The 19,897-nt window shown below is 38.4% G+C and overlaps 1 long non-coding RNA gene across 1 annotated transcript; it reads left to right on the top strand.

Annotated features, from left to right (window-relative positions):
- The first annotated feature begins 604 nt into the window (after nucleotides 1-604).
- Nucleotides 605-19,368, top strand: LOC132045637 (uncharacterized). The gene is made up of 2 exons (XR_009412489.1): nucleotides 605-695; nucleotides 19,156-19,368. It is a non-coding gene; the product is annotated as an uncharacterized LOC132045637 (long non-coding RNA).
- Nucleotides 19,369-19,897: the final 529 nt, after the last annotated feature.

The following is a 19,897-nucleotide window of genomic DNA, read 5'->3' as shown; positions in this document are numbered from 1 at the left end:
TCTTAGGCTGAGGCAGAAATCAGAAATGTAAAATGAAAAGAGATAGTAGGGTTTTTACCCTTATGCTTACTACTTATTAGAGTTGGGCTTCGATTGTTGGACATATTCTTTTAAGACACGGGCCTTAAAAATAAGTAGACCAAAATTAAATTAATAATTAAAAGGTATAAAATATCTTTAATTATTTATGAAAAAGCTAATATTATACATATAAATAAGTATAAATTTTATGTATATAATTATCAGTTTGGTTCGGTTATTTATTCGGTTATTTTTTACTATAACCATAACCAAACCAAATATTATCAGTTTTTCAAATTTAAAACCAAACCAAACCAAATGTCTATTTTTTTATTCGGTTTGGTTAAATTTTCGGTTTGGTTTTGGTTTTAACCAAAAATGTGAACAGCTCTAGAGATATATACATAGATATATCATATATATATACACATGGGCATATAAGTCGGGCCGCCCCTATTTCTTTCAAATGGACCGAGTCCAGCCCAACTGGGCCAGACCCGGCCCAAGTCACTAAAACAATTAAGGGGGAAAGGCCCCTTCTTCATTTCTCAGTCAAGGCAAACAAAGCCTTAAAGGTCTTTGAGGGTTTCCTTAAGAGAAACCCTATGCCGCCGCGGGGCCACCTTCTCTCTCATGTCGTCATTTTTGTCATTTTTGGCAACACTGCAGGATGGGTAAGGCTCTTACAGGCCTGGTTGGGTCAATTTTAGGTAAGACATTAATTGCCTCCTCCAATTTTTACCTATCTCTACCCAAATGAGGTGTTATCTTGTCCTTGTTAGCATGCTTTTCTCTGCTTTGTGAACGTTGAATGTTTATATTCTGCAAATCTTTAATTGATTTTGGTCGTTTGTGAATTTTGAATCTCGGTTTGCTATTGGTTCGTTTGGAACCTAAAAGATCGACTTTTTTAGGGCAGATTTGACCCTTTGTTCTCTTTTTTGTTTAATCCTAACCCTCCAAAGTGGGTGTGAGGAGGAAACCCCACAAAGGGGAGTTATCCTAATCTCACATCGAACAAGAAGGGGTTTTGAAATTCTGGGTTTCTCTATTTAAAGGGGGCCTATTTGCTTTGTTGAAAGCGGGGATGTTACACCTCGGCAATTTCATGTCGTTGCGTCACGAATAGACTAATGTCAGTTAAATTGAACACGAGACCTTCACGACTATAAGAGGGTGATTGGTAGCCTAATGTATATGGGATAAGATTTTTGAGTCATAGGACTTGGAGAAACTAGGTTCGTCAAAGGAAATGGAGTATAAGTTACGTTTGGGGAGGATTTCATGGGTGTCAAACTAACAAATATTTAGTAAGGTGTTGAGGATGAGTTATAATGTCCATTAGATCATTAAGGATGTGTTACACAAGTACCAAGAAGGCTCCATAAGGATTCGAGACCAAACGAAGCAACGAGAACGAAATCAAAAAAATTGGGGATTATACGGTCATATATACGAACCGTATATTTTATACGGCCCGTATACCTGATCGTAGAACCCTTCCAGTGAAGGGTGATTTTTCTGGAGTTTTCTTACGGTCCAATATACGAACCGTATAAATTGTACGGTCCATATATTGAACCGTATATTTTGGGTCGGGTTCGAGTTCAATTTTTATATATACACGATTTTCTCTTCTTTTTCTCATTATTTACTTCTCTAACCTTCCAAAAACCTCTAGAACCCTCTCCATATCACACTAATACATATCCAAGAAGGGAAATCAAGGATCAAACATCAAAAGTTGGTACAATCAAGGGTGTGAATGCTTCCTAAGGGTTGATAAAAGTTGAGAATCTCTTTGGTATTGGAGTTAAGTTCTTCTCAAGTGGAGTACTTGCATTCAAAGATCATCTCTACATGACCAAAGGAGAGTTCTACAATTATTTCATGTTAGTAATGGTGTTGAGTAGTTAAAGAACTCGTATTAGAAACAAGTATGGAATATAAGCTCAAGTATGCAAATAATGGTACGTTGGGTTGGAAGGGAGTTGAACTATGATTCATGGTATAATATGAGTATAATATTATTATGAAGGGTGCTAATGATGTTGAGGAAGTATTATGTGAACGATAGACATGAAGGTACGTACTATAGTTATGGCCATGGAGGATTTCGGAAATGAATTTGGAAGTTGAATAATGTTTAACTTGAGGAGATTTACGTATGATGATATTATGGGTGTCGTTGTGTTGTTTGGGGGATGTTTTATTATTAGAGGGAAAGTTGTTAAAACAAACGAAATGCTGCCCAATTTTCGTTAGCCTTATTCGCTTTAATTCAGACTTAAGTATACCTTCAACAATCTAACCTTCGTACGAACCCCTTTGTAGGTAGAATTGTAAGCCGGAAGGAGAGCTCTTAGTTGAAATCGTTAAGAAGATACAAAGGTATGTAAGGCTAGTCCCCTTCCTTCTAAGGCATGACTCTTGTTTATGATTCCTTTCTATACTTCCATGACCTTCTTACATCCCTAAAGATGAAATTTGAAGAACTTTGAGAACTTCTCATGAGATACGTTCCATAACGGTAAAGATGACAATGATGACTTCATAATGTCGATGTTTCTATGCTTATGATTTCAGTGATGCCATTCTTTGTTGTTGTCTCACCTCATGATACTAGTTCCTTCAAGATGGGGCATAGCGACGATGATGACACCATAATATAATCGGAGGCTCACGACCTTACGTCACTCCGATAGAGCGCACTTTTACTTGGGCTCTCGTAAAATCGTATATTATATATATATATGATATGTATATGTATATAGGGGACATGGGGAAAGGTGAGGGCGCTAGACGCATAGCCACGATCGGCGGGTATCTTATGATATCATCCCGGACGCGGGATGCCGGACGGGGACTATATGGGTGATGGATCGGGCCGTACGTTCCACGGTAATATATATTGATATATGATGATATATGGATCGTGCGCACGTTCGATGACAATACATGATATGATGATATTTTACGAGTATGCGTGCGTGACTCGCCTTAAGAGGCAAGCGGTCACCGGTTATCTCTTTATCTTTATTTTATCTTCTTGTTCCCTTATTACATTATAATGCATGCCTTACATACTTAGTACATTGCTCGTACTGACATCCTTTTCTCGTTGAAGATCGTGTTCGTACCCTACGGGTAGACGGGAGAAGACGACCCGGCTTCTAGGAGCCGGATCGACTTGCACGGGGGCAACTTCCATAGCCGGAGGTGCCGGTTTCTAACATATTCTTTTGTGTATATACTTGGACATGACGGGGTCTGTCCGTCTTCCATTCCATTACTTCGGTTAGAGGCTCGTAGATACTCGTGTGGGTAGCGGATGTTATGTGACTCTCATTGTATCTTCCGTACATTATTCTTTTGCTGCCATGTGGGCTTATGTATATATGCATATGTTTTACAAAATAGCTTATGATTGGTCCACTGTAAGCGAGATTATATGTGTTCATATTGGGATGATAGTAGTACGATGAGCGGTGCTCAGTGGATAGCTCCGGGTACCCGTCATGGCCCCCTAGTCGGGTCGTGACAAAAGTGGTATCGAAGCGATTTCGTCTTAGGGGTGTGTCTAATGTGTCCGGTAGAGTCTTGTTTATGGGTGTGAAGCGCGCCATGAAATAAACAAAAGAACAAGCATTTAGGAATCAATGACCGTTTTTTTCCATAGATCGTGCGATAGAGCCATAATGTAAGATTTCCTTTATTCTAATTGTGCGTTATGATTTTAGGTTCCTCGATGACGCCAAAAGAAAAATCCGTACAATATTAAATGCCGGGGGGGAAGGCACCGTGAGAACCTCGAAGCTTGGAGTTGGGACATGGTGAGGCTTAGAGTCTACTCCCTCGCGTATGAGGTGGGCACGGTATGGTATATACAATACCATCCGATACCAAAGTTTTTAATACCGCGGTTTTTGGTATTACGGTATTTGGTATGGTATTTGGTATGAATTTAAATTTTCTTTGGTATTCGGTATGGTATATGGTATTTATAAAATAGATACCGAGATCAAATGGATGTATGAAGTTTATACTACATATATACAATCTATATATATTATATTTACTACTAAATATATAGACTAGTTTCATAGAAAAAATTACATCACATCTCATTTAATGCCAATTTGTATCTAATAGAAAATTATATCATCAAAGTAGACCTTTTATCCAATAGTTTCATGCTTTCGAGTCTTTCACGTATCTTTTCAAAGTAGCCTTTAATTTGTCTCTATTATTTTCCAATACATTAAGACTCGAAATGGTGGAAATGGCCTATTCTCTCTGTTCTTTTGAATGAAATTTTGGTGTAAAATTGTATAGGACTAAAGATTATGCTTAATTTTGGCTAATGTTATTTAGACTTTGAAACTTTGACTACTACTATCGTGATTCAAATATCCGTTGTGTAATTGATTAATGACGAAAATTGCTTGTACTTTCTTTTAAATATGTCTATTTGTGTATGGTGTTAGTTTAATATAATTGAGAAAAGTCGAAGTCATAATCCTTTATTACATGAGTATATATAAGTCGAAATCAAATAAACTATAGTTCTGCAATGCAACCGTAGTAAAATCGAAACCGAACTTAAAAATACCGAACCATACCGAATTAGTTTGGTATGGTAATGGTATCATATTTTTTAAAAACCGAATACCGAAGTTACCGAACCGAAGTTTCAAATACCGTACCATCTTTGTTCCATGCCCACCCTACTCGCATGCCATTTCTCCTATCCTCCAGCAGCAGAGGAGCATGAGAGGGCCCCAACTCCTCCCCCTATTGCTCCAAATCAGGACTTACGGGATGCCGTTCAGTTGCTAACCCAGTTAGTTGCCGCGCAGGCTCAGCGGCAAAGTGCGGGTTCGAGTGATAGGGCGACTAGTGCCGGAGCCCGTGATTTCATGAGCTTAAATCCTCCAAAATTTTTCGGATCAAAACCGGATGAAGATTCGCAGGGCTTTATCGATGAGGTATTGAGGACGTTGAGAATTATTCATACTTCTGATACCAAGTCCGTGGAGTTGGCTTCGTATAGACTCCGGGACGTAGCTATTTTATGGTATAACAATTGAATTTCTTCAAGAGGGAAAAATGCACCTCCCCTAAAATGGCAAGAGTTTGTGGATGCTTTTATTCGGCATTATTTGCCACCTGAGATTCGTCGGGCTCGCGCCGATAGATTCCTGAATCTTAAGCAAGGGAATATGAGTGCCCGGGAATATAGCCTTCGGTTTAATTCATTGGCTAGCTATGCTCCGGCCATGGTAGCAGACATGGGAGACCGGGTACATCAATTTGTGAGGGGCCTTGGTCCACACTTATTTAAAGACTGTCTGACGGCTTTGCTACTGGAAGGGATGGATATCTCGCATATTCAAGCGCATGCTCAGAACCTGGAGGAGCAACAACAACCGCATAGGGGAGAGCGAGATATGGATAGGGGACATGGTAAAAGGACTAGATCAGCGGGTGCTAGCAGTGAGTACAGAGGAGGCCAGGGGCAGCAATATTCCAGATATTCAGGCCAGCCTGCATCTAGTGCACCTCCTCGATTTGCGGGCCAAAAGTTTGATCGCCCTATTTATTCTGGGCCGAGTCAGGGTTTGGAAGCTTCAAGTTCCCAGTATCGTGGTGATTCTAGCCAGAGGAGACCGCCGGTACCACGGTGCAGTCAATGGGGCAAGTTACATTCGGGTCAGTGCCGCTGAGGCTCGGATGCTTGTTATGCCTGTGGCAGAGTTGGCCACTTGATGCGAGATTGGCTATTGAGGAGCGGCCGAGATGAGGCCCAGCCTACAGGTTCAGCAGCAGGTTTTTCGTCGTCCGTGCTCCCCGTAGGGCAAGCTTTCCAGGTTTCAATGGGTCGTGGCAGAGGCAGAGGAGGAGCCTCTAGTTCGAGCGATCCCCAGAACGGTATTTATGCATTGACCGGATGACAGGATCTGGAGACCTCTCCCGACGTTGTGACAGGTATATTGATAGTATCTTCTTATGATGTTTATGCATTAATTGATCCGGCTCTACTTTGTCATTTATTACTCCTTATATCGCTGGTCGTATCGGGATAAAACCCGAGCCAATTGAACCTTTTGAAGTGTCTACTCCAATTGGCGATCCAGTATTAGCCAGACAAGTGTATAGGGACTGTGTAATTGTAGTGTGCGTCCGGCACACTGTAGCTGATTTGATTGAATTAGAAATGCTGGATTTCGACGTCATCATGGCCATGGATTGGTTAGCTTCTTGTCATACAAACGTAGATTGTAGGGCCAAGGTGGTCCGGTTCCAATTTCCGGGAGAACCAGTTTTGGAGTGGAAGGGTAACACTGCATCTCTAAGAGGCGGAGTTTATTTCCTACCTCGAAGGCAAGGAAGATGATTGCCAAGGGTTATATTTATCATTTAGTTCGAGTTCATAACACGGAAGCAAAATGATATTAGTTTTGTTCGGTAGTAACGAGTTTCTAGATGTATTCGGGGAAAGCTTCCGGGTCTTCCACCGAACGGGAGATTGAATTCACTATCGATGTATTGCCGGATCGAACAATATCTATCCTCATTACGAATGACTCTGCGTAGGAATTGAAAGAATTAAAAGCACGGTTAGAGACTTACTCGAGAAGGGATTTATTAGGCCTTTTCATCGCCATGGGGAGCAACTTGTCTTATTCGTAAGGAAGAAAGATGGATCCACGGATGTGTATCGATTATACATATTAAATGGCAATAAAGAATAAATATTCCTAGGATTGACGATTTATTCGATCAATTACAAGGAGCCAAGTGATTTTCAAGATAGATCGAGGTCGGGGTACCGTCACTTGTTGTAGGGTCAAAGAAGAAGATATTCCAAAGATGGCTTTTAATCCGGATATGGTCATTATGAATTTCGGGTGATGTCGTTTGGCTTGACCAACGCTCCGTACCGTGTTCATGAACACGATGAATGATGTATTCAGCCATTCCTGGACTTATTTATATTTGTATTCATCGATGATATCCCGGTATACTCTAAATCGAGAGAGCATGAACATTTGTGTCTTGTCCTTGGAATTCTTCGAGCTCGCAAATTATATGCTAAATTTTCAAAATGTGAATTCTGGTTGAACTCTGTAACTTTTCTGGCCATATCATCTCAGCTGATGGTATTCGGGTTGACACCTAAAAGATCGAGGCTGTGAAGACTTGGCCAAGGCCTACAACGCCTACAGAAATCCGTAGCTTTCGGGATTGGCGAGGTATTACGGGAGATTTGTGGAAGGGTTTTCCTCTATCTCGGACCGTTGACGAAACTAACACGAGAAAAACAGCTAAGTTTCGGTGGACGGATGCAATTGTTGCGGAGCTTTCGGGAGGCCGAAAAACAGTTGACTTCGGCCCCGACACTTCCAAAAGGATCGGAAGGGTATGTGGTGTATTGTGATGCCTTTGGTGTCGGGTTAACCGTGTATTGATGCGGCACGGCAAGGTCATTGCCTATGCTTACTGGCAAAATAGTTTAAACATGAGAAGAATTATCCAACCCACGACCTTGAATTAGGCGGTCATTCATGCTCTAAAGATATGGAGGCACTATTTGTACGGTGTCCATGTAGACATACGCACGTAATCACAAAAGTCTTCAATATATTTTCAAGCAAAAGAATTGAATGCGTCGACTAAGGCGATGGTTAGAGCTATTGAAGGACTATGACGTAAATATTCTATACCATCTGGTAAAGCAAATGTGGTGGCCGATGCTCTTAGCCATAAGTCCATGGGTAGTCAAAGTGATGTTCCATTTAAAGGAAGGAATTAGCTCGCGAGCTTTAAAGTAAAGCTAGCTTAGGAGTTCGCTTAATAGATTCGGGCGACACGGGAGTTAATGTGCTTAAAAAGATTTCGTCCCTAGACACAGAAGTAAAAAGGCGTCAATACGAGGATCCCAAATTGAGGTATTATAGAGATGCACATTCCCAAAAAGAGATGTCACCATTTGAGATCTATGCAGATGGGATTCTCAGGTACCAAAACAGGTTATGTGTTTCGGATGTTGCGAGACTGCATCATCAAATTCTGGAAGAAGCTCATTACTCCCGTTATTCCGTTAATCCAGGAGCGACAAAGATGTACCATGATCTTAAACTAATGTATTGGCGGGAATAATGAAGAGAGATATAGCCGAGTTTGTGGCTCAATGTCCAAGCTTGTCAAAGGTAAAAATTGAGCACCGAAACCGTATGGGCTCTTTCCAGAAATGGAAATTCCAACCTGGAAATGGGAGGCGATCAATATGGATTTTGTTGTTGGATTACCTTGTTCTCGGCATAAATACGACTCCATTTGGGTGATTATTGACAGGCTCACGAAATCAACACATTTTCTACCGGTCAGATCCACATACTCAGCAGAGGATTATGCTAGGTTGTATCTCAAAGAGATAGTGTGGCTTATGGCATTCCTATATCTATTATTGCCGATGAGGAGCACAATTCATACTAAATTCGAAATCCTTTCAAGAGGGATTGGGCACTCAAGTGAAATTTAGTACCGCATTCCACCCGCACACTGATGGACAAGCTGAACGCACTATTCAAACCTTAGAAGACATGTTGCGGGCTTGTGCATTGGACTTTGGCGGTAATTGGGAGGATCATTTGCCACTTATTGAATTTGCCTATAACAATAGTTATCACGCCAGTATTCAGATGGCCCCTTATGAAGCCTTATATGAGAGGAAGTGTAGGCTGCCTATCGGATGGTTTGAAGTGGGAGAAACACAATTAATAGGCCCAGAATTGATCCAATAAGTGGTTGAGAAGATTAAGCTAATCCGAGACCGGTTGGTGACAGCGCAAAGCCGCCAAAAGTCTTATGCGGACAATCGCCGAAGGAATTTGGAATTTCAAGTCAATGACTGGGTATTTTTGAAAGTATCGCCAATGAAGGGGATAATGAGATTTGGTAAGAAAGGTAAGCTCAGTCCTCGATACATTGGGCCGTACGAGATCTTACGCAGAGTGGACCAAGTAGCTTATGAGTTGGACTTACCCCCAAAGCTGAACTCAGTCCATCCAGTCTTTCATTTATCGATGCTTCGTAAATGTGTTGGAGATCCGACCAAAATAGTACCCACAAGCGACATTCAAATCACTAAAAAATTGGCTTATGAAGAAGCGCCTTATGAAGAAGCGCCTGTTGCCATACTAGATAGACAAGTGCGGAAGCCTAGAAACAAAGAGGTAGCTTCAGTTAAGGTTTTATGGAAAAATGATAACAGAGAGGAGATGACTTGGGAAGTAGAAGAAGCTATGAAGTTTAAATATCCGCATCTATTTCCATCCCCAGAGGAGACACATGATGAAACTTCAATGCTCCCAGGTATGAAATGCTTTACTTTATTACTTCTGGGTCGTGTGTGGCCATATTTCTTATTGTTGATGTTATAGCCCTGTGTGGCGATGTTATTCTGGGTTGCTGTGATAGGAGGGAAGTGCCAAATTACAGGGAAAACTCTGGCAAAATTTTCGTAGGATCCCCGAGAATTTAACATTCGAGGACGAATGTTCTTAAGAGGGGGGGAGAATGTTACACCACGACAATTTCATGTCATTGCGTCGCGAATAGGCTAATGTCAGTAAAATTGAACACGAGACCTTTATGACTATAAGAGGGTGATTGGCAGCCCTAATGTATATATGATAAGATTTTTGAGTCATAGGACTTGGAGAAACTAGGTTCACGAGGAAATGGAGTATAAGTTACGTTTGGGGAGAATTTCATGGGTGTCGAACTAACGAATATTTAGTAAGGTGTTGAGGATGAGTTATAATGTCCGTTAGATCATTAAGGAATTGTTACACAAGTACCAAGAAGGCTCCATAAGGATTCGAGACCAAACGAAGTGACGAGAACAAAATCGAAAAAATTGCGGATTATACGGTCATATATACGGACTGTATATTTTATACGGCCCGTATAACTGACCGTAGAACCCTTCCATTGAAGGGTGATTTTTTTGGAGTTTTCGGAGGAAACATATGGTCCAATATACGGATCGTATAAATTGTACGGTCCGTATATTGAACCGTATATTTCGGGTCGGGTCCGAGTTCAATTTTTATATATACACGGTTTTCTCTTCTTTTTCTCATTATTCATTTCTCTAACCTTCCAAAAACTTCTAGAACCCTCTCCATATCACACTAATACATATCCAAGAAGGAAAATCAAAGATCAAACATCAACAGTTGGTAGAATTAAGGGTGTGAATGGTTTTGGGGTTGATAAAAGTTGAGAATCTCTTTGGTATTGGAGTTAAGTTCTTCTCAAGTGGAGTACTTGCATTCAAATATCATCTCTACATGACCAAAGGTGAGTTCTACAATTATTTCATGTTAGTAATGGTGTTGAGTAGTTAAAGAACTCGTATTAGAAACAAGTATGGAATATAAGCTCAAGTATGCAAATAATGGTACGTTGGGTTGGAAGGGAGTTGAACTATGATTCATGGTATAATATGAGTATAATCTTATTATGAAGGGTGCTAATGATTTTGAGGAAGTATTATGTGAACGATAGACATGAAGCTGTACTATAGTTATGGCCATGGAGGATTTCAGAAATGAATTTGGAAGTTGAATAATGTTTAACTTGAGGAAATTTATGTATGATGATATTATGGGTGTCGTTGTGTTGTTTGGGGGCTGTTTTATTATTAGAGGGAAAGTTGTTGAAACAAACGAAATGCTGCCCAATTTTCGTTAGCCGTATTCGCTTTAATTCAGGCTTAAGTATACCTTCAACAATCTAACCTTCGTACGAACCCCTTTGTAGGTAGAATTATAAGCCGGAAGGAGAGCTCTTAGTTGACATCGTTAAGAAGATACAAATATGTAGGGCTAGTCTCCTTTCTTCTAAGGCATGACTCTTGTTTATGATTCCTTTCTATACTTCCATGACCTTCTTACATCCCTAAAGATGAAATTTGAAGAACTTTGAGAACTTCTCATGAGATACGTTCCATAACGGTAAAGATGACAATGATGACTTCATAATGTCGATGTTTTTATGCTTATGATTTCAGTGATACCATTCTTCGTTGTTGTCTCACCTCATGATACTAGTCCTTCAAGGTGGGGCATAGCGACGATGATGACACCATAATATAATCGGAGGTTCACGACCTTACGTCTCTCCGATAGAGCACACTTTTACTTGGGCTCTCATGCATGCTACGTATATTATATTTATGTATTTGATATGTATATGTATATAGGGGACATGGGAAAAGGTGAGGCGTTATAGACGCATAGCCACCTGATCAGCTGGTATCTTATGATATCATCCCGGACGCGGGATGCCCGGACGCGGGCTATATAGGTGATGGATCGGGCCGTACGTTCCACAGCAATATATATTGATATATGATGATATATGGATCGGGGCTGCACATTCCGCAAAGACAATACATGATATGATGATATTTTACGAGTATGCATGCATGACTCGCCTTAAGAGGCAAACGGTCGCTTACGGTTATCTCTTTATCTTTATTTTATCTTCTTGTTCCCTTGTTACATTATAATTCATGCCTTACATACTTAGTACATTGCTCGTACCGACATCCTTTTTTTCTCCTTGGATGTTGTGTTCATGCTGCGGGTGGACGGGAAGACGACCCGACTTCTAGGAGCCGGAAGAGCGCGCAGAGCACTTCCATGTAGGCCGAAAGTGCGGTTTCGACATATTCTTTTGTGTATATACTTGGACATGACGGGGTCCTGTCCCGTCTTCAAGATTCCAGTACTTCAGTTAGAGGCTCGTAGATACTCATGTGTGGGTAGCGGATGTTATGTGACCCTCATTGTATCTTCCGTACATTATTCTTTCCTTTAATCAATGGGCTTATGTATATATGCATATGTTTTAGAATAGCTTATGATTGGTATTTGTAAGCGAGATTATATGTGTTCATGTTGGGATGATAGTAGTACGATGAGCGGTGCTCGGTGGATAGCTCCGGGTACCGTCATGGCCCCTAGTCGGGTCGTGATAAAAACTGAAATATTTTTTCTGAAAATATACTCGTTTAGACTCGAAATACTTGAAGATTTCTTTCAAAATCTGATTGAAGTCTTTTAAAGAAATTTCTGAGTCCAGTAAAAAAATTTAACAAAGGAAAGGGGAAACTCTTTTCTTTTCTTGTGTTTGTTGAGTTCTGTGGCTTGAGTTTGCGATTTGGAGGGACAAATCCTTAAGTTTGAATCTCGACTAGGGGTTGCACTTGCAAAGGTTAATCTCTTTCCTATTTATTCTCTTATGAGTATGAATTGCTAGTTTAGTTATCTTTTGTTGTTGTTTATGTCTATTATGTTTGGTTTAAGTTAGTTCTCTTATTTTTTTCCCCTTGTTTTAGTCATGTGCTTAATGTTTATGTGATTATTAGTTAGATAAGAATGGCTTAGTTTCATCTAGTTTCAGTTTCATTTAGTTTGGGTTGGTTGATTTAGAAGCTATGTGAGTTGTCTAAACTATAAAAGGACTCTGTTTAAATATGGTTTTAATGATGAAGACTGTTGCCTGCTCAGATTTAAATAAAAAAGGAAACAAGTTTAGTTGATCTAAATAGGATGATTTGAAATTCTTTTGATAAATAAAAGGTTCACATAAGAGTAAATAGGGATCAGTGGGATATTGGTGTTATGATTTGTGTAGTAAAGTTCACATAAGGAGTTTGGTAATAATAATGTTATTTTGGAAGGATGCTTAGGCTACCTAGTCTTATAAGAATTCATGCTTAAACCCCTTTGGGGAGCCTGGTTGATTTGTATGCATATGCTATTTGACTGATGGTCAGGGCCCTATGTAGTAAGTTGTTTGTTTTGAGTGGTAGGCAATTTCCAAGATACTCTGCTTGTTTTTGCTGTCTCATCTCTAAAGGAAGGGTTCTGTGCTATATGAGATATGTCTTGACCTTGTTTACTCTACTTAGAATGCTTTTGGATCATGTTTAGCTTAAAAGAAAAAAGAAAAGATTAACATGTGTATGAATGAACATAAAGTGTAGAGTTGTTCCTTGGCTGGATAAATTCTTGGCAGTATGCTTGATCCTACCCTGTTGAGTGCAAGAGGTTCATTTTTTATCTTGTTTGAACCAATATGTTACTATGTGATTCCAAACTGGTGCTATTTTTCTTTTGTGCCAACTGGTTTAGCTATTTCTTGCCAAAGTTTAGATTTGTCTTCTTCTTCTTCCTTTTTTTTTTTTTTTTTTTTTTTAAATGGTACAAGGTGTAAGTTTGTTATGATGAAGTTGTTTGAGACAAGTCTTGTTCTCTTTTGTTTTTTTCTAAAATCTGCTTATGGAAAGGAGTAGTCTAAAATTGTACCATGCATTACATATTTTAAAACTGGAGGCATGTTTGCTTGTTGGCCTTTGTGATCTGGTAAGTGTAGCATTTGGACTATGGCAGTCTCTTAGATGGCACATTCTTCATATCACTCTTTGAAATTGGGACCTTTAAAATAGACTGGGAAAAGGGGGATTTCTGCCATCTCACCATTGAATAGATCAATGTCTTAGTGACAATTTCTTTTAAAAAAAAAAAGATATGGTGTTTGAAGGTCTTACGTTGGTCCTCTTACTTGAATTCCTGGAATCTGGTTTTGTCAGTTATGGCCTAAGGTTTAAACTATGTGAGTCTTTGTGCAATATGCTATGTCATCAAAGTCTTGTCTTGTTTGAGGTTTGATTGAAGTAAACAAATGGCATGTATGGCCTTATTTGATCATGTCTCTTTGTAATAGTTTGCTGTCATGACTTTAAGTGATGAATCATCACTGACTAAGAGAGTCACTTGTCTAGACTTTGGAATAAGAATAGAACAACACATCTTGATGACTGTTTTTCCTGCAAAGAAAAAAAAAAGAGGAGAATGAATTACTGTGTTAAACTAATTTTTGACTGCACTGGGAATATTAGCTAAAAGAGGAGTAGACCTTTTAAAGAGGAAGGGAGAATAAGTGTTGTTGAGTCATATAAGTTCAAGTGTTCTGTCTCTGAAATTTTGTAACTTGCTGCTAAACACTGCTCATACTTGTAAACATGAATCCAGACTTGGTTTTTTTTTTTTTTTTTTTTTTTGGTTGATGACCTTTACATGAGGATTTTCTGCTTGCTATTTGTTGATTCATTCTGCTAAATGAAGTCTATGTCTTCATCTCTTCCCCTTCTCTCTTTCCTTACTTCTTTTTTAGGACTCAGTTGAGTTGTTTGGTTGTGAATTTGGGTCTTAGGACTGTTATACCCCATTTAAACGGGTCAAATTAGGTACAACATATTGGAGATTCCTATTTTGTTTATTTTAAGGAGTCGCCACCTAACTGATTTTAAGGTGAATTAGGACACCTATTTTATTAACTAAGGTAAAATCTAACTATACCTCCGTTAATGGTCTGCTTAATCTTAATTCTAGGTAAGAGTTCTAGTTATCCTAAAGGGAAGGGATGAAGCATCCTTTAGAATCCGTTAACTAGGGTTATCCGGTCAAACTTAGGTTAATTAATTAAAGTTAAATAAGATGCTTAAATTTAGGAAAATAACTTATAATATTACTGGGGTTTTAAGAAAAAAATATAAATATGCCATTTAAGCTAACTTGTAAAAATATGGTGATTTGCATAAAATAAGACTTTTAAAAGACTTCCAATAATAAGGCTATTTAAAATGGGGGCTAATAATTGCACAAAGGAAATCTTAAAATGCTATTTGAAATAAGGTTTATAGATGTTGTTAATACTTTAAATGGAAGTAAGATAGTGCTATTCAAAATAAAATTTATGAAATATGATAATTTGCATATAAGTAGAAGAAAATGCGGGTTTGTGCAATATTTCAAACAATTCAAATGGTGAGATATTAATGATTCTTTTTGCAATTTAGGAGTATAAACAAAAGTACAAAATAGCTAACGTGAATTTTGGATAAAATTTACATTGTATCAATATGGTAATGTAGAAATGCCTTAACTTATTGTCTCTAAATGTGATGAAAAAGGCATGAATTTTCTTCCTTTTCATTAACTTTATTAATTATGCTTAGCTAAAATGATGCGTGATTGATTCCATACTTGAAAGGTTATTTATAAAATATATTTGAGTTCATATTTGCGTATTGATGGCGTTCGAAACTTCTAAAATAGTAAGAATAAAGTATGTTCCCTTAACTCAAAATATGTAGGCGCGCTAGTTTGAAAATCAATTATTTTAAAAAATATACTATAGATGTTATAAATAATTTGGACATAAAAAGGAAACTTATAGTACTAATTGTGAGTTTCTCTCTTAAATTAACTGCCCATTATACTAAAACTAAACCCAACTAATTCTCTAAGGTTTATCTAAATTAACAAAACAAAGTGTTAGTAATGCAATACGAATTAAATGCATAAAAAGAATAAAATAGAGGAATAAATAAGTTAAATGGGCTCAGCCCATTTCATGGTTGCCATGACCAGGTTCTTTGTTGGGCTTAGCCCAGAATTTTCATATATAGACTGCTGCGGATGGGCTGGACAGAAGAAGAAGTCATGTTGGGCTTCAGCCCAACACCGAATGCGGAGGAAAACGAGCCCCTCGGACTCGTATGCGATGATCATGCATAAAACGAAAGGAAAAGAATTAGTATCCAATCAACGAAAAGTTAAATATATATAAACGTAAACTTAAGATAATTCAATAAATTATGTATATATATTGTGTATATTCAAGTATATAACTCATGTATACACATCCATGGGGATATATAGAAGGTCAATATTGGAAAGCTTTCGCCCCCGTCTTCCCGATGTTGCACAAGTTCCAAGGGATTTCATGAATCCCAGGCATGGCTAACACCGGGGATGGTTTAAGCTTGATCCATAATGACCAATCTAACCTTCCTATTAACGTGCTTCAGTTGAGTATACCAATAATATACGCAGATACATACATAATCAAACACGGCCTATCTGTAATATCCACATGTACGCATTTAGACGTAGGTAGACGTGAGATACACGGAAGCATAAAGGACTCTAGAGATGAACAGATGACCCAGATCAGCCAATTTTAGACTGAGATTACAATCAATTAGGTACAAACCGTTCTAAACTAAAACAGGCCCATGAACTGGAATAGGAAGCAGGACAAGAGAATTTTGGATGTTACATGTTGTTGATTAAAATAGATTCAGTTTAGGCATCCATTCTAACATTCGATGGTCTTTACACAGCGATATACAAACAATAGCTGCACACACTAACATTCGAACTGGCCTATGTTCTGCCTTAACTCTACAATATGACAGTTAGGGAAAAACATTTGCACTTAACAAGATTTAGGAACTAACAACCAGCTATTAGAAACAGAACGCCAAATGGTAACATATTGATGATCAATAATATCTCACAGATGCTAGAGGGAAAACTGATCAGTTTATTCACTTGCGAATGATGCAAGTTCACAGATTTCATATAAATAACAAGTGTCACACGGAGCAGTCCCTAATCCTATTTCAGATTAATTCTTTAGTTTAATCGTGTCTTGCAAAGGCAAACTGGACAGAGTCTAGGCAAAACATATAAGAGACTCCTGACACATTTCAAGAGAAGAAGAGAACAATAGAGTTGAGGTCAAGAAGAACTGATTACTCAACATACTGAATCTCGACTAACAGGACCAAAGCTACCAAATAAGCAGGAATTAAATGCTCTTAAACATGATTAAACTTAACAAATACGAAGAACACAACTAAACATAATCAACTTTATCATGTGCAATCCTAGTTTAGACTAACGAACGACGTAACTATACTGACAAACTTCAACATACCAAACCAAACACTTGACAACACTTACTCTTTAACTAATACTAAAACCGAAAACAAATATGTGTCGACCTAGAAAGCTAACTCATACCAAACATCACATCAGAAATAGGATGAACTTCAAAGAAGAGGGGAAATTGCTGACCTTTTGCAGGTGCAGCGAAATGGGGTTCAAGCCTCCGATATAACCTCGACCACTTCAAATCTCCGAGCTTGCGTAGACTCGGGTGCGGAACAGCAACGGGGGCAAAAAATGAGAATAAAACGAATGACTCAACGCTTCGAATATCCCAAAACAGTGAGTTAATAATTTAGGGGGAATTGAGGTGGCTAGAGCTAATATTTTTTAAGGGGATTTCCGTGACTAAAACTTGCTTCAATTTTTTTAGGGGATTTCTACAGCCAAAAGACTTATTTTCAGGGGGGTTTCCCGGTGGCTAAAAGAACTCCCTTCAGGGGACTAAGAAGCGAGTATTTATAGGAAGATTTCTAGGGCTTTCTGGGTTGAAATTTGGGCGGGATTCTTGGTCAAAACGCGTTCAAAATAACGTTGGAGTTCTGTCTATGATCAGAAAAACCCAAAAGAAGAAGAAGACAAGACCTACTAGAATCCGTACACGAAAACGAAAACAAATGACTGATAAAGGAGAAATTTGAACTCACAACTCGACAAAACTCATTAAGAGTTTCAGATCGGAGGCAGGGGAGGATGAGAAGCAAACAAAAAAAAATGATTCGCCAACGACTGCAAATCTGAGGGGGAGGGACGAGATCATTAACTTCTTCCCTCAAATGGCCACGCATGACCTGTTATCACGAAGGGTCGCTGCCATTTTGCCAAGAACGGATGAAGAGAGAGGGAGGAGAAAGATGAAGAAGAGAGAGAAAGAGGGGCGTGGGCGGCTGAAGGGTAGAAGTGAACCCTAGTGGTTCACTAATGTTGATTGAAGCAGGCCGGGTCGGGTTTCCGGGTTTTGGGCTGAGTTTAATGGGTTGGTGGACTGGATTAGTCCGAAAATGTTTATGGGCTGGCTGATTCGGGTATTGAAATGTGGGTTGGGTAATGCATTGGTCTCATACGGATTGGGCCATTAAAATATGGACTGGGTGAAAGGAATAATTTGGGCTTCTGAATTTAAGTAAAAGACCTATTGTAACTAATTACATAATAACGGCTCCAAATATTATTTAATATAAAAGTAGGTAATTATTAATGCCCGGATAAAATTATATTGCGTCGTAATAGCCATGCAATAATATTTCAAAAGTCAATAGTAAATAAACGCTATTATTTAATCGCGCAGAAATAAATGCAATGCGTGTGCATATGATGGTAAAAATGCCGAAATGATTATAATGCGAATTACAATAATAATAATAATAATAATAATAATAATAATAACGATAACAAACATAATAACAATATAATAATAATAATGATAATAACAATAATAATAGTAACAATAAGGAAAATAACGACAGCTAGTGACTGCAATGGAATAATGAAACGCCGGTAAAATCCAATAATTATAGTAAAAATATAAATAATCATTTCTTAAATTTCCAAAAATACTATAAATGTAAATAAATGTCATGGAAGGCGGGACAAAATTGGGTGTCAACAAGGACTTTATCAGTTTGTTAACTATGATTTTAACTAGTTCTGGCCTGGTATAACCATGTGTGCAAATATCCTTTCTCTTGTATATCACTAAGTTTAGCACAAACTTAGGGAAGTAAGTTAGCACTTGGGGATTAAGCTTAAGCTTTCCCTAATGTCTACCATGCCTGGGATTCATGAAATCCCTTGGATCTTGTGTGGCATTAGGATTAAGGAAGTGAAAGCTTTCCTTTTGGTGCTGTTTGAGCATCCCTATAGTTGTGTATATCAGTGGTATATCAGATGGAAGAGAATGTATACCTACTCTATGAATAAATCTTGTGATCTGTTTTATGTTACTTGTGTATTTGGGCCCTATTTTCCCTTTTTTATTCTTCTGTATTTTGCGTGGTCCTTGTATTGTTGGGCCTATAGCCTTGAATCATGAATTTGGCCTTTACCTTAATTCATAAATATTAATATGTGTTCTGCCTGTCTAAATATTCTTCCAAAAATGGTAATTGTTTCATTTCAACACATTAATATGTCATATATCTCTGTACTTAGAATATTTTGGGTACTCTCTAATTCACGTTCCTTTCTTCTTTGCTTGCATGAAAATCCTATTGTTTTGGGGGGTTTCTACTGCGCAAAATTCGTTGGGCCAAAGGCCCAACATTCCTCTTGATCGAGTCCGTGGGAAATAAATATGAAAGGGAAGCTAATATGTCTTGAAGGCCCAGCCAGTGGGTGAAAATGGCACTGATGGGCAGGGTAGGCCCATCAGTTGGAAATCTGATCTCTTTCCTCCTCCATTTATGAATATATGTTGTATATGTACTGATGTACGTGATTATTGGAACCCACTATGCATGTTAGAACTTAGGAAAATATTTAGTAATTTAGGTAAGTCGCCAAAACGAATCGATCTTCCCAAACACGGCTTAATTCTTTTTTCTTTAAACTAAAAAGGTTTCAAGAGTTGGCTTTCCTTTTCTTTTAACTGTCTCGATTTTTAAAGCAATAGCAGTAAGTGGGATTTACTGGAAAGAAAAAAATGGTTTTAAGCCCAAAATGAGCCGATCACTTCCTTCAAAATTTGACTAAAAACGCCCTTCCATTTCAAGTATGAAACTATTAATGCTTAGTGTGATAAAAGAGGCTGAAAATGTTTTTGAGGACAATTGGACCACGGTTAAAAGAAACATCAATCCAAATGTTTTTTAGACGTTGGTAAAGATTTTGGACTGCCGAGACATGGACTTGGAATAAATTTTGGTAAAGAATTCTGGGCTTGGAAACCCAACACTGAAAATTGGGCTAAAACTGGACTGCTTAAGTGGGCTTGGGGGATGACAGATCTGGAAACATAGAATGTGGTTTGATTACATGGGCTTCAAGAATAAAAAATG

Source organism: Lycium ferocissimum, unplaced genomic scaffold (genome assembly GCF_029784015.1).
Source record: "Lycium ferocissimum isolate CSIRO_LF1 unplaced genomic scaffold, AGI_CSIRO_Lferr_CH_V1 ctg7419, whole genome shotgun sequence".
NCBI classification, from domain to species: domain Eukaryota; kingdom Viridiplantae; phylum Streptophyta; class Magnoliopsida; order Solanales; family Solanaceae; genus Lycium; species Lycium ferocissimum.
The sequence above is the reverse complement of the archived record's forward strand: the minus strand, read 5'-3'. Positions and strand labels throughout refer to the sequence as shown.